Source organism: Crassostrea angulata, chromosome 4, assembly GCF_025612915.1.
Source record: "Crassostrea angulata isolate pt1a10 chromosome 4, ASM2561291v2, whole genome shotgun sequence".
NCBI lineage: Eukaryota > Metazoa > Mollusca > Bivalvia > Ostreida > Ostreidae > Magallana > Magallana angulata.
This window is the reverse complement of record NC_069114.1, coordinates 2,141,356-2,163,654: the sequence shown is the minus strand read 5'-3', so window position 1 is coordinate 2,163,654 and position 22,299 is coordinate 2,141,356. Positions and strand designations below refer to the sequence as shown.

General features: G+C 35.3%; 4 long non-coding RNA genes across 4 annotated transcripts; all 4 read right to left on the bottom strand.

The window, feature by feature from the left end:
- Positions 1-401: 401 nt before the first annotated feature.
- LOC128181055 (uncharacterized) lies at positions 402-2,621 on the bottom strand. Its single transcript, XR_008243276.1, has 7 exons — positions 2,395-2,621; positions 1,966-2,233; positions 1,665-1,852; positions 1,350-1,536; positions 1,032-1,229; positions 643-881; positions 402-539 (listed from the first exon to the last, which is right to left on the bottom strand). It is a non-coding gene; the product is annotated as an uncharacterized LOC128181055 (long non-coding RNA).
- Positions 2,622-2,789: 168 nt separating this feature from the next.
- Positions 2,790-4,166, bottom strand: LOC128181058 (uncharacterized). The gene is made up of 4 exons (XR_008243279.1): positions 3,977-4,166; positions 3,629-3,818; positions 3,087-3,412; positions 2,790-2,979 (listed from the first exon to the last, which is right to left on the bottom strand). It is a non-coding gene; the product is annotated as an uncharacterized LOC128181058 (long non-coding RNA).
- A 1,880-nt stretch (positions 4,167-6,046) lies between these two features.
- On the bottom strand, positions 6,047-7,684 carry LOC128181057 (uncharacterized). The gene is made up of 5 exons (XR_008243278.1): positions 7,498-7,684; positions 7,197-7,371; positions 6,877-7,071; positions 6,516-6,717; positions 6,047-6,355 (listed from the first exon to the last, which is right to left on the bottom strand). It is a non-coding gene; the product is annotated as an uncharacterized LOC128181057 (long non-coding RNA).
- Positions 7,685-14,914: 7,230 nt separating this feature from the next.
- On the bottom strand, positions 14,915-19,233 carry LOC128181054 (uncharacterized). The gene is made up of 3 exons (XR_008243275.1): positions 18,756-19,233; positions 18,425-18,569; positions 14,915-16,147 (listed from the first exon to the last, which is right to left on the bottom strand). It is a non-coding gene; the product is annotated as an uncharacterized LOC128181054 (long non-coding RNA).
- Between the last annotated feature and the right edge of the window lie 3,066 nt (positions 19,234-22,299).

Here is a 22,299-nt window from a genome sequence, read left to right as displayed (position 1 = left end):
TGTACATGAAAAACATATATAGGACATACACTTTTACATATATCTAGCTGAATAGGACTATTATTAGGAATGAACCGAAACATCTTGTATAATAAGGATCACATTTTTAATTATTTCAATCATAATAACCTCCATCCAATCAGCATCATGTGTATCCCCCATGAAGAACTCCGCAGGAACTGCCCCCTCAGTCCTGTGTAAGGCTGCCACCCTCAGCCCTCAGTCCACTCAAGGCGGAGGAACAGTAATAGTACTCTCAAAATACAATGCAGGGCTGCTGGAGAGAAAACCATTAAATACAAGATGTCTGTATCATCATTTGCTTATTATTTATACAATAATTATGCTATAATTCAAAATTCAGCTCAAAAACAAACATTTTTATAAAGACTTACCTCTATCCAATCAGCACCATGTGTATCCCCCATGAAGAACTCCATAGGAACTGCCCCCCTCAGTCCTGTGTTAGGCTGCCAACCTCAGCCCTCAGTCCACTCAAGGCAGAGGAATAGTAATAGTGCTCTCATAAAGCAAGGCTACTGGAGAGAAACCCCACTGACACAATGAAGAATCTGGTTCAATATTTCATGAATTATACAAGACATTTTTAAATGATTTTTTAAAATTCAAAATATAACATACTCTTTTCTTTTAAATCCTTTGTACAATGTTTCAAGCAATGTTTCACTGAATTTTTCACCTTCCTGATCTCAACTGAAGCATATATATCCACTGAAGAACTGAAAATAAACTGCCATCATCAGTACAGTCAAAATCCTGCTGATATGCATACTGCCATACAACTGTGTCATATCAGTTACCACAGAACCAGGAATAGTCTTCACTAGGTCATTTACTTGGATTTTGAGGTGATCCGTAATCTGAATAAAGATATATCTCTCTGATTAGTGGTAGATAAAATATTAATGCACATACAGGATGCCTCTTTAATTACAAAGTATTTTTAATATTATCCTATGTTAAGTATTATTTAAAATTCTGCTCTATAAAATGATTTCAATCAGACTTACCTCTATCCAATTAGCACCATGTGTATCCCCCATGAAGAACTCCACAGGAACTGCCCCCCTCAGTCCTGTGCTGGGCCGCCACCTTCAGCCCATAGTCCACTCAAGGTGGAGGAATAATAATAGTGCTTTTGTAAAGCTAGGCTACTGGAAAGAAACCCCACTGATCCAATGAATAATATGGTCCAATATTTCCAATAGCTATACCCCAGAAAAAGTTTAATGAATTATGCAAGACCTTTTTTAATGATATATGAAAATTAAAAATATCCAGCATGCTTTTTTCATTGCTACAATCTTTCAATGTATTTTTTTACCTACCCGATCTCAGCAATTGAAGAAATGAAACCAAACTTCCATCATCGATGCAGTCAGATTTAAGGAATAGAAATCCTGCCAATACTGATGCTGCCCAAAAACTATGTCAAACCAATAACCAGGAAAATTTGTCACAAGGTACACTGTACATGGATTCCGAGGTGATCCGAAATCTATCGGCCAACAAAGTCTAAATAGAAACATGTCTCTCTGAGATAATTGAAGCACATTCAGTATCATCATCTGCATATTACTTATACAATTATTATGCTACAACTCAAAGTTCAGCTCAAAACAAATCATTTCAATCAAAATTACCTGCATCCAATCAGCACCATGTGTATCCCCCATGAAGAACTCCACAGGAACTGCCCCCTCAGTCCTGTGCTGGGCTGCCACCCTCAGCCCTCAGTCCACTCAAGGCGGAGGAATAATGATACTGTTCCCACAATAGAAAGATGCCCGTCTCTACTCTTCATGCAAATTGTAATATGGTCAACGAGATCCTAAGGATTAAAGAGAAAGTCCATAAATTAATAACTACCTTTGAAAATCACTCTTAAAAAATAACAAAACTCTTAAGTCATCTCTATGGATTAAGAATTCAACATATCTTTACCTGTCTGATGTCAGCATCTGGTGTATTTCCAAGGAGAGAAATCAAGAATACTGCAACCTCCATGCCTAACAGTCTATGCCTAACAGTCTATACCTACATGAGGAATAGTGCAACCTCAATGCCCAACAGTCTATTCCTGCATTAGGATAGTATTCCTTCTAAAACATATACAGCCAACAACTGCATGTGTTGTACCAATCTCAGCACCAGGTGTACACTTCATAGAGTACTGTTCTAGGATGAAGTGCCATGGTTAACTGGCATCTCTCTGTGTAGAGACAAAACAAACCAAAATTAATGACCCATCTCTGTATAAGAACTGTACATGAAAACATTCACAAACACAATTCTACTCTTGTACACATGTCTGCTTGAAATGGCACCATTAATTAGAATAAATTTCTAAAAATCCTTAAGAATTAAAATTACCTTAGAAGAACAAAATCATCACGGTGGGTTCAATCATAATTATCTCTATCCAATCAGCACCATGCATGTGTATATCCCCCATGAAGAACTCCACAGGAACTGCCCCCCTCAGTCCTGTGTTGGGCTGTCACCCTCAGCCCTCAGTCCACTCAAGGCGGAGGAATAGTAATAGTACTCTCATAAAGCAAAGCTGGTGTAGAAAAACCCCAGGTACTCATGTACTGATACCATGGAGAATATAGTCAAATATTTCCAAAACCTATACAAATAAAACAAAAGTTCAATGAATTAAGGAAGACTTTAAAAAAGGAGAAATGTACATGAAAATTCAAAATATTCTGTATACTTTTTTATTGCTACATTGTTTTAATATATATCTTTTCTACCTGCCTCATCTGAGGAACTGGATCACATCTATTGAAGAAATTCAAATTAACTGCTACCGGATCGGATTTAGAAATCCTGCCAATATTTATACTGATAAACAACTCCGTCACACCAATAACAGAACCAAGAATGTTTGTCATAAGGTGCTGTAATAAAATTGGATTCTAAGGTGATCCGAAATGTCTTGGCCAACGAAATCTGAACAAAAACATGCAAGGTATCATTATTTGCAAATTCTTTTTACAATCATCATACACTATCATTAAAAAATTCAGCTAAAAAAACCCATTTTTATAAAGATTTACCTCTATCCAATCAGCATCATGTGTATCCCCCATGAAGAACTCCACAGGAACTGCCCCCCTGTCAGTCCTGTGTTAGGCTGCCACCCTCAGCCCTCAGTCCACTCAAGGCGGAGGAATAGTGATAGTGCTCTGATAGAGCAAGGCTGTCGGAAAGAAAGCCCTGCTGATTCCAAATAGTCTATTCCTGCATGAGGAATAGTATTCCTCCTGAAAGATATACAGCTCAGCAACTGTGTTGTACCAATAACAGCACCATGTAGTTCATAAAGTTCTCTTCTAGGTTGAAGAGCAAGGTTAACTGCATGCCAACTCTCAGCCAAGAAAGTCTGTGTAGAAAGATAATCAAAACCAAAGTTATTGATTCATCTTTGCAAAACAACTGTACATGAAATACATAATTATATAATACATACACTTGTATATATGTCTGCTTGAAATAGGACTAGCACTATCAATAGGAAAGAACTAAAAAAATCCTTTAGAATAATGATCACATTTCAATTAGAAATTTATATCCATAATGATATTTCAATCAGACTTACCGCTAACAAATCAGTATCATGAATATCCCCCAAGAAGAACTCTCCACAGGAACTGTCTTCCATCAGTCCTATGCTGGGCTTCCACTCTCAACCCATAGTCCACTCAATGCGGAAGAATAAAGATAGTGCTCCCAAATGCAACGCTGTAGGAGTTACCAATCTGAGAGTACTGGTTAACTGTTCCCAATAGCTACAAAAAAGATTAAGTTACTTAAATTAGGCAATAGAGTATCCAATGAAATAAAAAAATTCAAAATATTCAATTAAGATTCAAAATAATCTGTGGACTCCTTTTTTTAAAAATCTTTTTGTACAATATTAATGGCAATGTGTCAATGAATTTTTTACCTGCCTGATCTCAGCAACTGAAGCATATATATCCATTGAAGAAATGAAAATAAAATGCCATCATCAGTTCAGTCAGATTCCTGCCAGTATTGATACTGCCCAACAACTGTGTCACACAAAAGAGAACCAGGAATATTCCTCATAAGGTACTGCATGATCTTATAATCTGAAGTGATCCAAAATTTCTCGGCCAACAGAGTCTGAATAGAAACATTTCTCTCGGATTAGCATGACTAGTAGTAGATATTCAGCATTATTATTTCCAAATTCATCATTTAACAATTATCATGTTAGCATTCAAAATACAGCTCAATTCAATGTTTTTAATCAAGACTTACCTCTATCCAATCAGCACCATGTGTATCTCCCATGAAGAACTCCACAGGAACTGCCCTCCTCAGTCCTGTGCTGGGCTGCCACCCTCAGCCTCCAGTCCACTCACGATGGAGGAATAAAGATAGTGCTCCCAAATGCAAGGCCGTCAATGAAAAATCTTGTCCAATCTTTCCAATAGCTATACCAAAAATGATAAAGTTTATTGAATTATTCAAGACAGTTTCAAAAGATTCATTCAAATATTCAAATTATCCTGCTTGCTCTTTTCATTGCCTCAATATTTCAAGGTATTTTTTTTACCTGCCCGATCTCAGCAACTGGAGCATATCCATTGAAGAATTGATATAAACTGCCATCATCGATGCAGTCCGATTTAAGGAATAGAAATACTGCGCAACAACCCTGTCTTGCAAACAACAGAACCAGAAATATTCATCATAAGGTACTGTACTTTGATTCTGAGGTGATCTGGAATCTATTGGCCAACAAAGTCTGAATAAAAACATGTCTCTCCGATTAGTGGTAGATAAATCATTTAAGCACATGAAATATCATCATCTGCATATCATTTTTACAATTATCATGCTCTAATATAAATTTCAATCAAAATTACCTGCATCCAATCAGCATCATGTGTATCCCCCATGAAGAACTTCACAGGAACTGCCCCCTTCAGTCCTGTGCTGGGCCGCCACCCTCAGCCTTCAGTCCACTCAAGGTGGAGGAATAATGATACTGTTCCCACAATAGAAAGATGCCTGTCTCTACTCTTCATGCAAATATTAATGTGGTCAACTATATCCTTACGCTTAAAAAAGGAAAGTAAATAATAGAATAATTACCTTTCGAAATTATTCTTAAAAAATAACAGAATATTCAAGACTCTTCAAGGCATCTCTATGGATTAATTATTGAATATGTCTTTACCTGCCTGATGTCAGCATCTGGTGTATTTCCAAGGAGAGAAATCAAGAGTACTGCAACCTCCATGCCTAACAGTCTATTCCTACATGAGGAATAGTGCAACCTCAATGCCCAACAGTCTATTCCTGCATTAGGATAGTATTCCTTCTAAAACATATACAGCCAACAACTGCATGTGTTGTACCAATCTCAGCACCAGGTGTACACTTCATAGAGTACTGTTCTAGGATGAAGTGCCATGGTTAACTGGCATCTCTCTGTGTAGAGACAAAACAAACCAAAATTAATGACTCATCTCTGTATAAGAACTGTACATGAAAACATTCACAAACACAATTCTACTCTTGTACACATGTCTGCTTGAAATGGCACCATTAATTACAATAAATTTCTAAAAATCCTTAAGAATTAAAATTACCTTGGAAGAACAAAATCATCACGGTGGGTTCAATCATAATTATCTCTATCCAATCAGCACCATGCATGTGTATATCCCCCATGAAGAACTCCACAGGAACTGCCCCCCTCAGTCCTGTGTTGGGCTGCCACCCTCAGCCCTCAGTCCACTCAAGGCGGAGGAATAGTAATAGTGCTCTCTTTAAGCAAGGCTGCTGGAGAAAAACCCCAGGTACTCATGTACTGATACCATGGAGAATATAGTCAAATATTTCCAATAGCTATACAAATAAAAATAAAGTTAAATGAATTATTAAAGACGATTATAAATGATTGATGAACTTCAATATCTCGAATAGTGAGTATCCAGTACAAAGGATATGTTGAAGTGATTTGTAAGTCTGAACAACTTTTTTTTAAAAGAATTTTACTTTCAATATCTTGAATACTCGGATACCTCGAAGATTAAAAACCGTCCCATCTATTTCGAGCTAAGGAAGTTAAAAAAATTCAAAATATTCTGTATACTTTTTCTATTGCTACATTGTTTTAATATACATCTCTTCTACCTGCCTCATCTGAGGAACTGGATCACATCTATTGAAGAAATTCAAATTAACTGCTACCATCAGTTCAGTCGGATTTAGAAATCCTGCCGATATTTATTCTGCCAAACAACTTTGTCACACCAATAACAGAACCAAGAATGTTCATCATAAGGTGCTGTAATAAAATTGGATTCTAAGGTGATCCAAAATGTCTTGGCCAACGAAATCTGAACAAAAACATGCAAGGTATCATTATTTGCAAATTCTTCTTACAATCATCATACACTATCATTAAAAAATTCAGCTTAAAAACAAATTTTTTTATAAAGACTTACCTCTATCCAATCAGCACCATGTGTATCCCCCATGAAGAACTCCACAGTAACTGCCCCCCTGTCAGTCCTGTGCTGGGCTGCCCCCCTCAGCCCACGTACAGTCCACTCAAGGCGGAGGAATAAAGATAGTGCTCCCAAATGCAATGCTGCAGGAGAGAAACCCTGCCGATACCATTCTGAGCCTGGTTCACGTTTTTTTAGGCTATAAATAAGATTAAGTTACTTGAATTAGGCAAGACCGTAGCCAATAAATTAGTAAAATTCAAAATATTCTATTAGAATTTGAAATACTCTATGGACTCCATTTTTCTTTTTACTTCCTTTGTACAATATAAATGGTAACCGTCAATGAATTTTTTACCTGTCTGATCTCAGCAACTGAAGCATAAATATCCATTGAATCAATGCAAATATACGGCATTGATCAGTTCAGAAATCCTGTCAATATTCATGCTGCCCAACAACCATGTCATACCAATAACAGAACCAGGAATATTCGTCATAAGGTACTGTACTAATATTCTGAAGTGATCCGAAATCTCTCTGCCAACAGAGTCTAAATAGAAACGTGTATCTGTGATTAATGGTAGATATTCAGTATCATTATATCCAAATTCATGTAACAAATATCATGTTAGCATTTAAAATTCAGGTCTATTCAATGTTTTTAATCATAATTACCTCTTTCATATCAGCACCATGTGTATCCCCCATGAAGAACTCCACAGGAACTGTCCTCCTCAGTCCTGTTAGGCTGCCACCCTGAGCCCACAGTCCTCTCAGGGCGACGGAATAGCTAATGTGCTCACAAAATGCAAGGCCGTCAATGAAAAATCTGGTCCAATCTTTCCAATAGCTATACAAAAAAAAGATAATTTTTAAGTTTAATGATTTATTCAAGACAGTTTCAAATGATTCATTCAAATTCATATTATCATTCTTGTTCTTTTCATTCCCTCAATATTTCAATGTATTTTTTTACCTGCCCGATCTCAGCAACTGGAGCATATCCATTGAAGAAATTAAACCAAACTGCCATCATCATTGCAGTCAGATTTAAGGAATAGAAATACTGCGCAACAACTCTGTCATTCAAATAACAGAACCAGAAATATTCCCTATAGGGCACTGTACTTGGATTCTGAGTTGATCTGGAATCTAATGGCCAACAAAGCCTGAATAGATACATGTCTCTCTGATTAGAAGTAGATAGGTTATTAAATCACATGAAGTATCAACATTTGCATATCATTTTTACAATTATCAAGATATAATTTAAATTTTAATCAAAATTACCTGCATCCAATCAGCATCATGTGTATCCCCCATGAAGAACTCCACAGGAAATGCCCTCCTCAGTCCTGTGTTAGGCTGCCACCCTCAGCCCTCAGTCCACTCAAGGTGGAGGAATAGTAATAGTACTCTCAAAATACAATGCAAGGCTGCTGGAGAGAAAACCATTTAATACAAGATGTCTGTATCATCATTTGCATATTATTTATACAATTATTATGCTATAATTCAAAATTCAGCTCAAAAACAAACATTTTTATAAAGACTTACCTCTATCCAATCAGCATCATGTGTATCCCCCATGAAGAACTCCAACAGGACCTGTCTCCCATCAGTCCTGTGCTGGGCTGCCATCCGCAGTCCTCAGTCCACTCAAGTGGAGGAATACTGATACTGCTCTCACAATAGAAAGGTGCCTGTCTCTATTCTTCATGCAAATATTAATGCGGTCAAATAGATCCTCAGGCTTAAAAGGGAAAGTACATAACTGAATAATTACCTTTCTAAATTATTCTTAAAAATAACAGAATACTTTAAATTCCTAATTAAATGTGAGGAATTAATATCTGCGTAAATTTGCGAAAAGCCCACCTTGCGAATTTTAAAATCTCGCTTTTAATTTTAGGACATATGTTAATAAGATACGATAACTATGATAAACTTTTGGCATTCGCAATTTTATGTTCTCGCGAGTTGAATCGCGGAATTAAGTACTCGCTTGAAATAAGGAATTTACAGTATTTAAGACTCTTTAAGGCATCTTTAAGGATTAATTATTCAACATGTCTTTACCTGCCTGATGTCAGCATCTGGTGTATTTCCAAGGAGAGAAATCAAGAATACTGCAACCTCCATGCCTAACAGTCTATTCCTGCATTAGGATAGTATTCCTTCTAAAACATATACTGCTCAACAACTGCATGTGTTGTACCAATCTCAGCACCAGGTGTACACTTCATAGAGTACTGTTCTAGGATGAAGTGCCATGCTTAAATGGCATCTCTCTGTGTAGAGACAAAACAAACCAAAATTAATGACTCATCTCTGTATAAGAAAAAACATTCACAAACACAATTCTACTCTTGTACACATGTCTGCTTGAAATGGCACCATTAATTAGAATAAATTTCTAAAAATCCTTAAGAATTAAAATTACCTTAGAAGAACAAAATCATCACGGTGGGTTCAATCATAATTATCTCTATCCAATTAGCACCATGCATGTGTATATCCCCCATGAAGAACTCCACAGGAACTGCCCCCCTCAGTCCTGTGTTGGGCTGTCACCCTCAGCCCTCAGTCCACTCAAGGCGGAGGAATAGTAATAGTATTCTCATAAAGCAAAGCTGGTGTAGAAAAACCCCAGGTACTCATGTACTGATACCATGGAGAATATAGTCAAATATTTCCAATACCTATACAAATAAAACAAAAGTTCAATGAATTAAGGAAGACTTTAAAAAAGGAGAAATGTATATGAAAATTCAAAATATTCTGTATACTTTTTTATTGCTACATTGTTTTAATATATATCTTTTCTACCTGCCTCATCTGAAGAACTGGATCACATCTATTGAAGAAATTCAAATTAACTGCTACCGGATCGGATTTAGAAATCCTGCCAATATTTATACTGATAAACAACTCCGTCACACCAATAACAGAACCAAGAATGTTTGTCATAAGGTACTGTAATAAAATTGGATTCTAAGGTGATCCAAAATATCTTGGCCAACGAAATCTGAACAAAAACATGCAAGGTATCATTATTTGCAAATTCTTCTTACAATCATCATACACTATCATTAAAAAATTCAGCTAAAAAAAACCCATTTTTATAAAGATTTACCTCTATCCAATCAGCATCATGTGTATCCCCCATGAAGAACTCCACAGGAACTGCCCCCCTGTCAGTCCTGTGTTAGGCTGCCACCCTCAGCCCTCAGTCCACTCAAGGCGGAGGAATAGTAATAGTGCTCTGATAGAGCAGATAGAGCAAGGCTGCCAGAAAGAAAGCCCTGCTGATACCAGTCTGAGCTTGGTTTAATCCAAACAGTCTAATCCTGCATGAGGAATAGTATTCCTCCTGAAAGAGATACAGCTCCACAACTGTGTTGTACCAATATCAGCTCCATGTAGTTCATAAAGTTCTCTAGCTTCTAGGTTAAAGTGGCATGGTTAATTGCCATCTCTCAGCCAACAAAGTCTATGTAGAAAGATAATCAAAACCAAAGTTATTGATTCATCTCTGTATTACAACTGTACATGAAATACATATATAATACACGCCCAGTGCACTTGTATATATGTATGCTTGAAATAGGACTAGCACTATCAATAGGAAAGAACTAAAAAAATCCTTTAGAATAATGATCACATTTCAATTAGAAATTTATATCCATAATGATGTTTCAATCAGACTTACCGCTAACAAATCAGCATCATGAGTATCCCCCAAGAACTCTCCACAGGAACTGTCTTCCATCAGTCCTATGCTGGGCTTCCACTCTCAACCCACAGTCCACTCAATGCGGAGGAATAAAGATAGTGCAATGCTGCAGGAGAGAAACCCTGCTGATACCATTCTGAGCCTGGTTCACTGTTTTTTAGGCTATAAAAAAGATTAAGTTACTTGAATTAGGCAAGACAGTATCCAATGAAATATGAGAAATAAAAAATATTCAATTAAAATTCAAAATATTCTGTGGACTCCTTTTTTTAAAAATCTTTTTGTACAATATTAATGGCAATATGTCAATGAATTTTTTACCTGCCTGATCTCAGCAACTGAAGCATTGATATTCATTGAAGAAATGAAAATTAACTGCCTGCATCATCAGTTCAGTCAGATATAGATATAGAAATCCCAAGAACAGAACCAGGAATATTTGTCATATATACTGTACTTGGATTCTGAGGTGATCTGAAATCTATCTGCCAACAAAGTCTGAAAAGAAACATGTCTCTCTAATTACCGTAGCGGTAGATATTTTCTGTATTATTATAAATTCATTTAACAATTATCATGTTACCATTTAAAATTAAGATCAATTCAATGTGTGTAATCACAAATACCTCTATCAAATCAGCACCATGTGTATCCCCCATGAAGAACTCCCACAGGAACTGTCCCCCTCAGTCCTCTGTTAGGCTGCCACCCTCAGCCCACAGTCCACTCAAGGTGGAGGAATAATGATACTGTTCCCACAATAGAAAGATGGCTGTTTCTTCTCTTCATGCAAACATTATTGCAGTCAAATAGATTCGCAGGCTTAAAATGGAAAGTACAAAAATGAATAATTACCTTTCAAAATTATTCTTAAAAATAACATAATACATGTACTGTAAATTCCAAATTAAACGCGAGAAATTTTTACCTACATTAAATTGCAAGAAGCCTGTCTAGCGAATTTATTATCTCGCTTTTAATTTTTGGACCCACGTAAACTACATGAAACTATGATAAAATGTTGGCATTCGCAATTTTATATTCTTGTGATTTGATAGAAAACCGTTGAATCCTGGAATTAATTACGGTACTCGCATAAATAAGGAATCTTTGGTATTGAAGACTCTTCGAGACTCTCTATAAATTAATTATTTAACATGACTTTACCTGCCTGATGTCTGCATCTGGTGTATTTCCAAGGAGAAAAATCAAGAATACTGCAACCTCCAGGCCTGACAGTCTATATCCTGCTTGAGGATAGTATTTAAACTAAATGAAACTCTTGTACACATGTCTGCTTGAAATGGGACAATTCATTGAAATGCATAAAAAGAAATCCTATTAAAATATCAAAATCGTCTTAAAAACAAATTTTAACAGCATTTTCAATCTGACTTACCTGCATCCAGTAATCTTTATGTGTATCCCCCATGAAGAACTCCGCAGAAACTGTCCCATATTAGTTCTTTACCTGGGGGCTACCAACCTCAGCCCAAAGTCCACTCAAGTTACAGTGCTCTCATAATGCTGTGATGTCTGTTAAAATTGCTACCCTTCATGCAAATTTTCATCCAGTCTAATAGTTGATCCTCAAGCTTAAAAGTAGATGTATCAATCATGACCTTTCAAAATGACGCATTAAAATATCAAGTATTTAATATTTTTGAGGTCTTAAATATCTATACAATTTGCAATGTACATGTTTTTACCTGCTAATGTCAGGATCTGGTGTAATGCCATTGAGAAAAATCATGAATATTGCAATCTCTTTGCCAAACAGTCTATACAGGTCCGTCTGACAAAATTGAAAACCTTGCTGAAAGATAAACACCCTACAACAGTGTTGTTCCAATAACAGCATTACGTGTACACATCATGGTTATCTGCCATATCTCAGCCAACAAAGTCTGTGAAGAAACAATTCCAACCAAGGTTACTGATGCATCTTTGAATAACTGCATGTACATGTAAAACATATAAAAAGTAAACACTTGTACATGTCTGGTTAAAATTGGCCAATTAATAAGAATGAATTAAAAAATATTAAAGAATAAAGATAACGTTAAAAATAAAAAACACTACAATGTTTTAATCCCATTTACCTCTATCCAATCAGCACCATGTGTATCCCCCATGAAGAACTCCACAGGAACTGCCCCCTTCAGTCCTGTGCTGGGCTGCCACCCTCAGCCAAGGGTTCACTCACAATGGAGGAATAGCTATAGTGCTCTCATAAAGCAAGGCTAATAGAGAGCGACTCCACTTGGGTGTAATATATGAAATAGCTATAAAAAGAAATCAGAATAAGGAAGATGAATATTACCATAACTTTATATCCCATACTATTTTCATTTCTTCTTTTCAATAATACAATGCATTTTTTACCTGATTAGACATCTCATTTAAGGAAACCCACTCAATTAATGTCATATGCTGCAACCAAAATCCACTAACATTGCCAAAATTGTTAGGAAACATGTCATCTCACAACTATGCAAGTAAGAATAGAAATAGTCCCAATGATGGTCTTGGATGCATCTCTGTGGAACTCATGAACATGTCTTCCTAAATAAACAGATTGAGACAATTAAAAAATTGATAGAGAACATACGGTAATAAATTGCCCACAATTAAATCAAATTAAATGAAAACAATTAAACATTTGACATTTGCTTCATTAAAAACGATAAAAAGCATCAATTTCTTGTTAACAAGAATGAACTTAGAATTACTTTACCCACTATGCTTTAAAAGCAAGAGTATAATACCTGCAACCAATCAACACCATGTGTATCCCCCATGAAGAACTCCACAGGAACTGCCTCCCTTAGTCCTGTGCTGGGCTGCCACCCTCATCCCACAGTCCACTTAAGATGAAGGAATAGCTTTAGTGCTCTCACAATATGAATGTGATTGCTAAATCTCTCCAATCTCTCCACGCAACTGAATTGCTCAATGTTTTCCAAAACTACATAAAAGTATGAAGTATGTTTATTAAAGTTAAAAATTACTTGTAATAACAAAAGAATTTAATTATTAATAAACCCGGTATGAATAATTTCAAAGCTTAATCTTAAATTTACCTACATTGTGTCAGTATCAGGAGGAAATTTGATACGAGAATACAGAGAAATCTGCATCCAGTGATGTTCTGCTGTGTTCGCTCATTACTGTTGAGAACTGCACTTTTCAACTGTGAATCCATTCAAGTTGGATAAATATTTGTGGTGCTCCCAGACATGTCACACATCACAACAAACTGCTACTTCATTCATGTATCGCAACAGACAAGTCATGAATATCTTTTTCGATGGACAGAAATTCATCTCAATGGTCCACCAAGAATACCTCAGCCCATCATCCACTCAGGTTGGAGGAATATATCTATAGTGCACACACAATACAACATCTTATAATAAAGCAAACATGAGTCTTGTGTAAATAATTACTATATTTGCTTAAAAATTAAGTTCTTGCAGTATATATTCATGATATTTCGAAATAACTTTTACAGATATCTCAATATAATATACCGGTATGTACCTGCCAAATGTCAGTAAAAGTAGTAGCATTTCCATTGGAGAATTGTGTCAAATCGGCAACCTGCATCCCAAACAGTCTTTTTAGCATTGATGAATAGTAATCTTGCTGGAAGTTATACAGCTCAGCACGTGGCACAAATTACAGCACCAGGTGTATACTTCATAATGTACTGTACTAGGGTAAAGTACCATGCCATCTCTCAGCCAACAAAGCCTAAGTGTAGAAACAATCCAAACACTTTCACTATGTCTGACTGAATTAAACTATTATTAAGAATGAACCAAAAAATCTTGTATAATAAAGATCACAATTATACAATGTTTTTAAATAGACTTACCACTTTCCAAACAGCACCATGTGTATCCCCCATGAAGAACTCCACAGGAACTGCCTCCCTTACTCCTAGCTTCCTCTTCCTGTTGCTTCCTCTTGTGGTATCTGTGGGCAGAATATGATGTTGGCAAGGGGGAAATTGGTTGGGTGGATGTCCCTGATAACATGGAAGCATGTAGAATTTGTGAAGAGAATGGCTGCAGTGATGGAGTTGGTTGACTTTGAAGCTGTAGGAGAAATGGGAGCTGATGCTGCAGAGTTGGAGAAAATGTCGGCGGAAAGTATAATAAAGGTTGACATGGAAGCTGAACTGAAGGCTGATCCACAGATGATCCTACAGTCTCTTGCTTGGAAGGAGTTGATGCAGGTACTGGTGGTTTGGTTTTCACTCTTCTTTTCAGTTTGGCTGTACCTGCTGTGTTTGGTGGCAGACTGAATTCGTGGACGTCTCCTTTGTTTTTTGTGGGGAGATTTGAGGGCTTCTGAAGTGGAGGTGGCAAACTTGTAGCCGCTGTCACGGGGGGCTTTGGTGGAGCTGTTCCTTGTTCAAGAACATGTCTATCTTGTTTTTTCCCACGACGATTAAACCTAAAGAAAATAAAAAGATGTATTAACAAAGATCAGAAGGCGCAAAATCAAATCCATTGATCATCTGAGCAACAATATTTCAGTAAAATAGCTCTATCTAGACGTCTTTGAGATGCTGACCATCTCAAAAGACACCGCTAAAATAATTGAAAATAGGATAGAATTTTTAGCAAAGGATTTTGCTTTTAACACAATCCAAATCAAAAAAGGAAAATCAAAATTCCTTTTTTTTTACCCTGTTTTTCATATCTGCATCCATTTACACCCCTTTTTGCCAAAAATAAGCCTTTACAAGTTAAAGTTTATGGAATTTTTCCTGCATCATTGACATTTAAATGCATTACACAGATATTTAAAATGAGTAACGTTCCTCTAATTCTTATAAAAACTTATGAAGCATCAGAGGAACGTTCCTCTTTACCTAAACTAAAATCTCTACATTTCATATGAGGAACGTTCCTCTTTTCACTTCAACAGAAATCTTCACAAAGAATCTGAGGAACGTTCCTCTTTTCACTTTAACAGAAATCTTGACAAGTCATCTGAGGAACGTTCCTCTTTTCACTACAACTGAAATCTTGACAAGTCATCTGAGGAACGTTCCTCTTTTCACTACAACTGAAATCTTCACGAGGAATCTTGAGGAACGTTCCTCTTTTCTCTTTAACTGAAACCTTTACATGGTACCTGAAGAATGTTCCAATTTCCTACATTTGAAAGTAAAAACAGCAATAAGCAAAATACCGGTAATCTTAAATTAAATAGGCATTTAAACATGTTATACTTTATGTAAATATTAAGGATGTTAACAAGTACTCGAGTACTTGACTATCGCTCAGTCCCGATGATGATCAGCTAAAATTTTCTAAGTTGATTACTCGAAATAAAGTAAAAAAGAGTTTGAATTTTTAATATTTTATATCGCGGCATTTTTGGGTGCCCCTTGTGTATTTTTTAAGCGGCAAATACATGTATATTAATTGGTGTCAAAAATTGATCTTGTATTGTAGATCAAACTTTAACTAATTGTTTTCAATAAAAATACATAGGCATGTAATTAAGAATACCAATTTAATATTTCTTTTTATATTAAATATCAAGTTTAGTTTGTAATTGGATTAGATGTTTATATAATTAAAAATTTAACTATATTAATAATTGTCTCAATGCATATGATTTTATAATTACTAAAATCATAAAGCTCGCATCCATCACATTCAGGATGGAGTTCCCAAGTAGAGCTGCATATTCCAGAAACCACTTTCACTTAATTCGGTCTTTGATACATGGTTGACATGAATCAAGGTTTATCCTCTGTTCTGTTTATCTTCTGTTCATACTGTGTGACTAGCTGGATGGTTTTTGAACTTTTCTGTGGCCTCATTGATTTCCTCCCAGGGGGGAATGTCCAGATCTTCTATAGAATCTATGTATAATACATATTTGCATTAAAACTCATCTTCGCTAAATAACTAAGTTATTTCATTTCATAATGAAGATCTGCTTGTAATGCTTATTTTTGTTAATAACACACAAATTCTCAAACATACATTTAGGTATTGACATTCTTTAAGAAGAAATACCAAGTATATTAAAGGTCACATAAGTTTTTCCCTGCTTAACTTGAAAGAGAGAGAGAAATTAGAGAGATGTAGCACAAGAGAGAGAGAGAGAGAGAGAGAGAGAGAGATTTGTACAACAAATATTTCTCTTCAGATATATATACCTATATACCTAAATACGTTTAAACATTTACAGAATCCAAGCAGGATAATTAAGCATGAATTTGATTTGATTCCACCAAACATCAATAAACAATGTACTCTTGAATTTCTGCTCTAATCTTAAAACACATTGGTATTATTGCATTATTTTTTTTGGATGGCGACAGATCTTAACACTTCACATCAAATCCCAAAGCTATTGTTATCGAGGCCGAACATTCTTGTGAGTATGAGAATGGTTCACAGCTCTAAATTATTTGTTTTAAGCCAGACAGCTGAGCAGATGGAATTTGCATAACTTAAATAAAGCAGGAATTATTAACCACGTCAAACAAGAAAGCTGTATAATTCAGATTCTGTTCATCCTATCAATTTAATGTTGCAGCAAGGGAATACTAGAATTCAGTAAATAAGCTTGATGAGCTTGGTCATACTTATTTTTGTTTGAAATTTAGAAGCATAAATTATTCAGAATATTTGCTCATCATAAATTCTGATTTGTTATACATGTACTAAGGACTTTATGTTTGTTTATCAAAATTCTCTTCAATTTTTTACATGCTCCTTAAAAAATGGGGGGGGGGGACTCCATGTTTAGTCACTTTTTGATATGTAAATTTAAGAAAATTGTTTGCTGTGAGAAAAAGTTATGCTGATGCTACGTGCCTGCTTGAAAGGGTTGCATGATTTAAAAATAGGGTGGTGTTGTTTTTTTTTAAAGAAAACACTGCAAATAAATGCATCTTGGCTGATAGAAGAAATGAGGATAAAAGGCCAAAAATTCTGAATGAAACAACATTATTATGGATGATTTAGCATGAGTATTCCCAAATCACTTAATTTGCGGTAATTCCTACCCCCTACCCCCCTTCCCCCCTCCCCCGACAAAAAAAAAATAAGATGAAGAAAACACCTAACATTTCTCCCCTAAAAGAAAAGCTAATTTCGTGGAGGGATAGGACAAATCATCCAGTCATTCTTTAATTGAGTATTTATGCAGTATTTATTCCTTTTTAAGATATCAGTAATTCTCAGGCATGAATAACTTAATTATCATCAGTGCACTAGCTATAACTATATACCCGCTATCCATCTGCGGGTGCAACCAGATAATCTAAAAAAATTGTAAAAATTAAAAGTCTACACCAAAGAAATTAATCGAAGAAATATATGAATAATTTGATAGTTCTAATGTTTTCAGTTTAGAAGTAAAGTGGATATATTACAAGGAGAGGACATACATAGGCTATGCCTGTTGTCCAATCCTATTGAATTTATTCAATAAAACATGTTTAAATAAATTAGAAGTAAAGTGAAAAAGTCTTAATGATACCCGTTATCTAGTATTTTTGTTCAACTTAAATGTGCATATAATTCATTTCAATATACATGTGTAATATAAACAGTCACCATGTTAAGTTTGTTCCTAAAACATCAATTTACCTGTCTTAAAGTTAAAATTCATAATATACAACTGGAATAGTGAAACGGATAAGTAATGAACTTAGGAAAAAGTTCTTACCTAAGATATAACTTAGTCTTAAGTTTGCTTTTTGAAATGGGCCCCTGTGCACGCATTAGATTAATCCTTTCACATTTGTACAGGTTACAATTGTGTGATTATTCATTTTGGCAGATTAATCATATATTTAATATTTAACTTTTTCTTAAATAGAGCATGTTCCTATTCCATATGACCTAATATCTGTTTATGATTTTCCTATTTACAAAATCTGATTTGCAAGATCTAAAACTCACATCATGTAAATGGAGTTAATAGTGTTACTGAATTCATTTGTCCCAAGAGGGCCATTTTCCTAGCAATGGCGTTGTCTGTTGATAAGCACTTGTAGGGGAAATTGATAACCTGTAAAATGAGAAGTGGCTAGCAGATTACGCTGTTTCAAAAGAGCCTTGTGGGAGTAGTTCCAGAAGGACAGCTATAGTGTGAGATTAATTTTAAATTAAGAATAACAAACCTTAATCTTCAAGCATCTTCCATCCCGATCAAGCTCTGTCCAAATTAATGCTCCCCATCCTCTAGACCAGCAAACAATTCAAATGCAGTGATTTCAAATCAAAATCCACCAGGCAAAATATTTTGACACTGCCAATCATCATTACCTATAACATTACATTGTATTATGATTTTATCTTAATTTTGCACATCATTTTCAAAATTTGATGATTACAATAATTTTTTTTAAATATCAGATAATCAAGAATCTTGAGTGTAGTAAAATAGCAGAAGAGCAAAAGAAACTCAGTTATGTATTTTAAACTTTTGGATATAATAAAAGTATTTATTACCTTGATGCATGCATCCTGCAAAGTTTGCAACTGCAATTTCCAAACAATATTTCTGTTCTGCTTCATAAAGTACACATGCAGCTTTGATTTTAAATTAAATTTGCGACCACATTTTGCATCTGTTCCTAAAGCAGTGATCTGCTGTTGAAAGCTCTCAAATTTCACACAGTTACTATTATTAGCACACCCCAAACATCTTATCAGCATCCAGTTAGTGATTGACATCTGATAGAGGACCTTAGCATGTGCATGTAACAACAGCTTGAAATGGCCGGCGGTGACATTAGCAAACCAAATGAAGCAGAGGAATATGGGCTTTAGGTCATGACATTTCTATTGACCATGCATGCTGAGAAGTTATTTACAGAATATACTGGAGTATTTTGATATTAGATATTTTCTAGTTGATAAACATGAGGTACTCCAAGAAAGCCAAAAAGTGAGTTGTTTTTTTTTACCTAAAATATCCTACTTAATACCTGAGGTAGATTTGTAGATTTATCAAAACTACGAGTACACTATTGAAATATAATGTATGTTGTGATTTTATTAGGAAGGGGGTGGGGGTATTTGTTAGCTAGTGTAAGATAATATAATTTACATGTGTATTAATATAATGATTGCATTTCATATGAGAACTGTAATTCAAATTTTACATCCTAATAATGTTTGTTACTATCATCCAGCTCAAAGAATTTGACAAATGCAAATTTCTGGTAACCTGATTGTTTTCTCAAAGCTTAGGTCCTGTCACACCAGATTGCATTCCCCCAGAGTTTCACGATACTGTTATATTTCTGGAATTGCTGTGGGTTCGCGGGGAAATTCAAAAACATTGTACAGTTGTATTTTAAATTTTTACAAGGTGAAAATGTGACAGTTGACCAAGGGCTTCTACTCAGCTCCTGCAGCGTGAAACTGCATTCCTACAAACTTTTACTAACAAATGACTGTGCTCCAACTGAGTGCTCATAATGTGCTTAGAGTTGTGACCTCGAGTTTACGGTGTGTGTGTGTGTGTGTGTGCACCCTTTTTCATCAGTCCTTATCTTATTTATCATATTGCTGTTTCAGCGGCTTGACACAAAGTTTTTGATTTTATATTTAAAATTGTTAAATTATGAGCTGCAAACCCGCTATTATCAGGAGTAATTTTGCACACTTGTTAAACAAGTTATTTAATAAGTGACATAATTAGCATGTCTTCTAAATTTCAATTGTGCTTATTAGCTACAAGTGCAATAGGGGTTTTAGTGAAAATCATCCCTGCAATAATAATCACCGCAATGTATCATATCAATTTGCATTATGATAGATATTAAAAATGAAATCAGGATTTTCCAGTAAAATGTTGACAATCGCACATCAATTATTTACAATTAATTTAAGCAAAACTTTTTTAAAAAGTCCAATTGCACAGAAGACGAACAGACGGATAGTCGGACGGACGGACAAGGTGATTCTTATATACCCCCTAAACTTTGTTTGCGGGGGGTATAGAAACAATAAACTTAAGGTCAGTCGCTGGTTTACAATTTTGCGCCCTCTGCACAAGGTATTGCACAATACTTAAAGGAAATAGTTTCAATGTCGTAAAACACAAATGCAGAGTAAAATGTTCAAATATTCAGGTTATCATGTAACGTTTTTATATTTTTAAAATTTATTTATTATAAAAATTATTTTTAAAAAAAGTGAATCCTTAGAAAAATGTTCAGAAGTATTTTAATCATTTCGCCTCTTCTAGATCTTCAAAATCGATGTTATCCACCTTGAAGTCAACGTCTTACGATGACGTCAGTTGAGACTCTGAGTCTCCTTAAGAATGATTAATTAGTTTACTTTTGGTTTGTCAAAATCGTTGTTTCAATTTGTCTTTTATTAGTTTTACAAAGAGGATTGTTGCTAGTCACATTTTGCGTAATGATTAAAATACTAAAAAGGAAATGTTTTGAAGTCCTCGGGTGAGAAGTAAACATTTTGTTAAATGAAATGAGGAACTTTCCTCGAATGCATTGTAAAGATTTCAATTTAAGGAAAAAGAGGAACGTTCCTCAGATGCTTTATACAGATTTCATGTAAAAAGTAAACAATCAACTTGTGAAAGATTGTACGTTCCTCAGATGCTTTATGTAGCTTTCAGATGAAGTGAAATGAGAAACGTTCCTAAGATACAGTGTAAAGATTTCAAGTCAGGAACGTTCCTCAGATGCTTTGTCAGGATTTCAGTTTATATAAAGTAGTGAAAAGAGGAACGTTCCTCAGATGACTTGTCAAGATTTCTGTTGAAGTGAACAGAGGAACGTTCCTCAGATGAATTGTCAGAATTTCTGTTGAAGTGAAAAGAGGAACGTTCCTCAGATTCCTTGTGAAGATTTCTGTTAAAGTGAAAAGAGGAACATTCCTCAGATTCTTTGTGAAGATTTCTGTTGAAGTGAAAAGAGGAATGTTCCTCATATGAAATGTAGAGAAAATGTCGACATATTGTTTGATTTTTGTTGAAATGAAAAGAGGAACGTTCCTCATATGAAATGTAGAGATTTTAGTTTAGGTAAAGAGGAACGTTCCTCTGATGCTTCATAAGTTTTTATAAGAATAAGAGGAACGTTACTCATTTTAAATGTCTGTGTAATGCATTTAAATGTCAAAGATTCAGGAAAATTCCATGAACTTTGACTTGTAAAGGCTTATTATTGGCATAAAGGGGTTTATATGGATGCAGATATGAAAAATGGGGTCAAAAAAAAGGAATTTTGATTTTCCCTTTTTGATTTGGATTGTGTTTTTGACACTTCAAGTCAAGCTCATTGCTCCTTACCAACAGGCTTTTTGGGGTTTATTATGAGCAAGATAATGCCAAAAAGAAATAATTGAAACCTCTTATCTTAGAGATGCTTAACACCAACAATATTATAGATTGGCCTTGTAGTTTTCAAGAATCTGTTTACACACAATGGACAATGCACAATGATAGAAGGAGAACTATTGCAATTGGTCACCTAAGTGACTCAGGTGACCTTGAAATGCTGCGCAGTCAACTGCACTTGAACTGTGTTTGGCCTCATTAAAAGCGAGTTGAGATTCAGCATAATCAGTGAGATATTAAAAAAGATACAATTCTCTTCAATTAACAAATAAGGTGTACTTTTAAATGAACTGGTATCGTTTACCTACCATTGTGTTAAGGTGGTTTTGTTGATAGATGGCAGTTGCAATGATGTATTGGCCATTACTTGAGCATTACTTAAAATGCACTGGCGAATATGTTCATATGCTCGGCCAATAAGAGTCCATCTATCAACTTTAATGCCCTGGGGATTACGTTTGGAGCCGGGGAAAAGTTGGCACAGTTTGCTGATGACTGCCTCTACATATCTGTTGCAGTCTGGCCATTGGGCTGGTCCAGTGTTTGGTCCAAGAAAGCACCTATAAAAAAAGTGATCAACATTTATGAATGTGGAAGGAATATAAACTACAGGTACATTGTAAACTTTCAAATTATTCATGTATAATTTAAATATTTTATACATCAATTGTGAGAGGG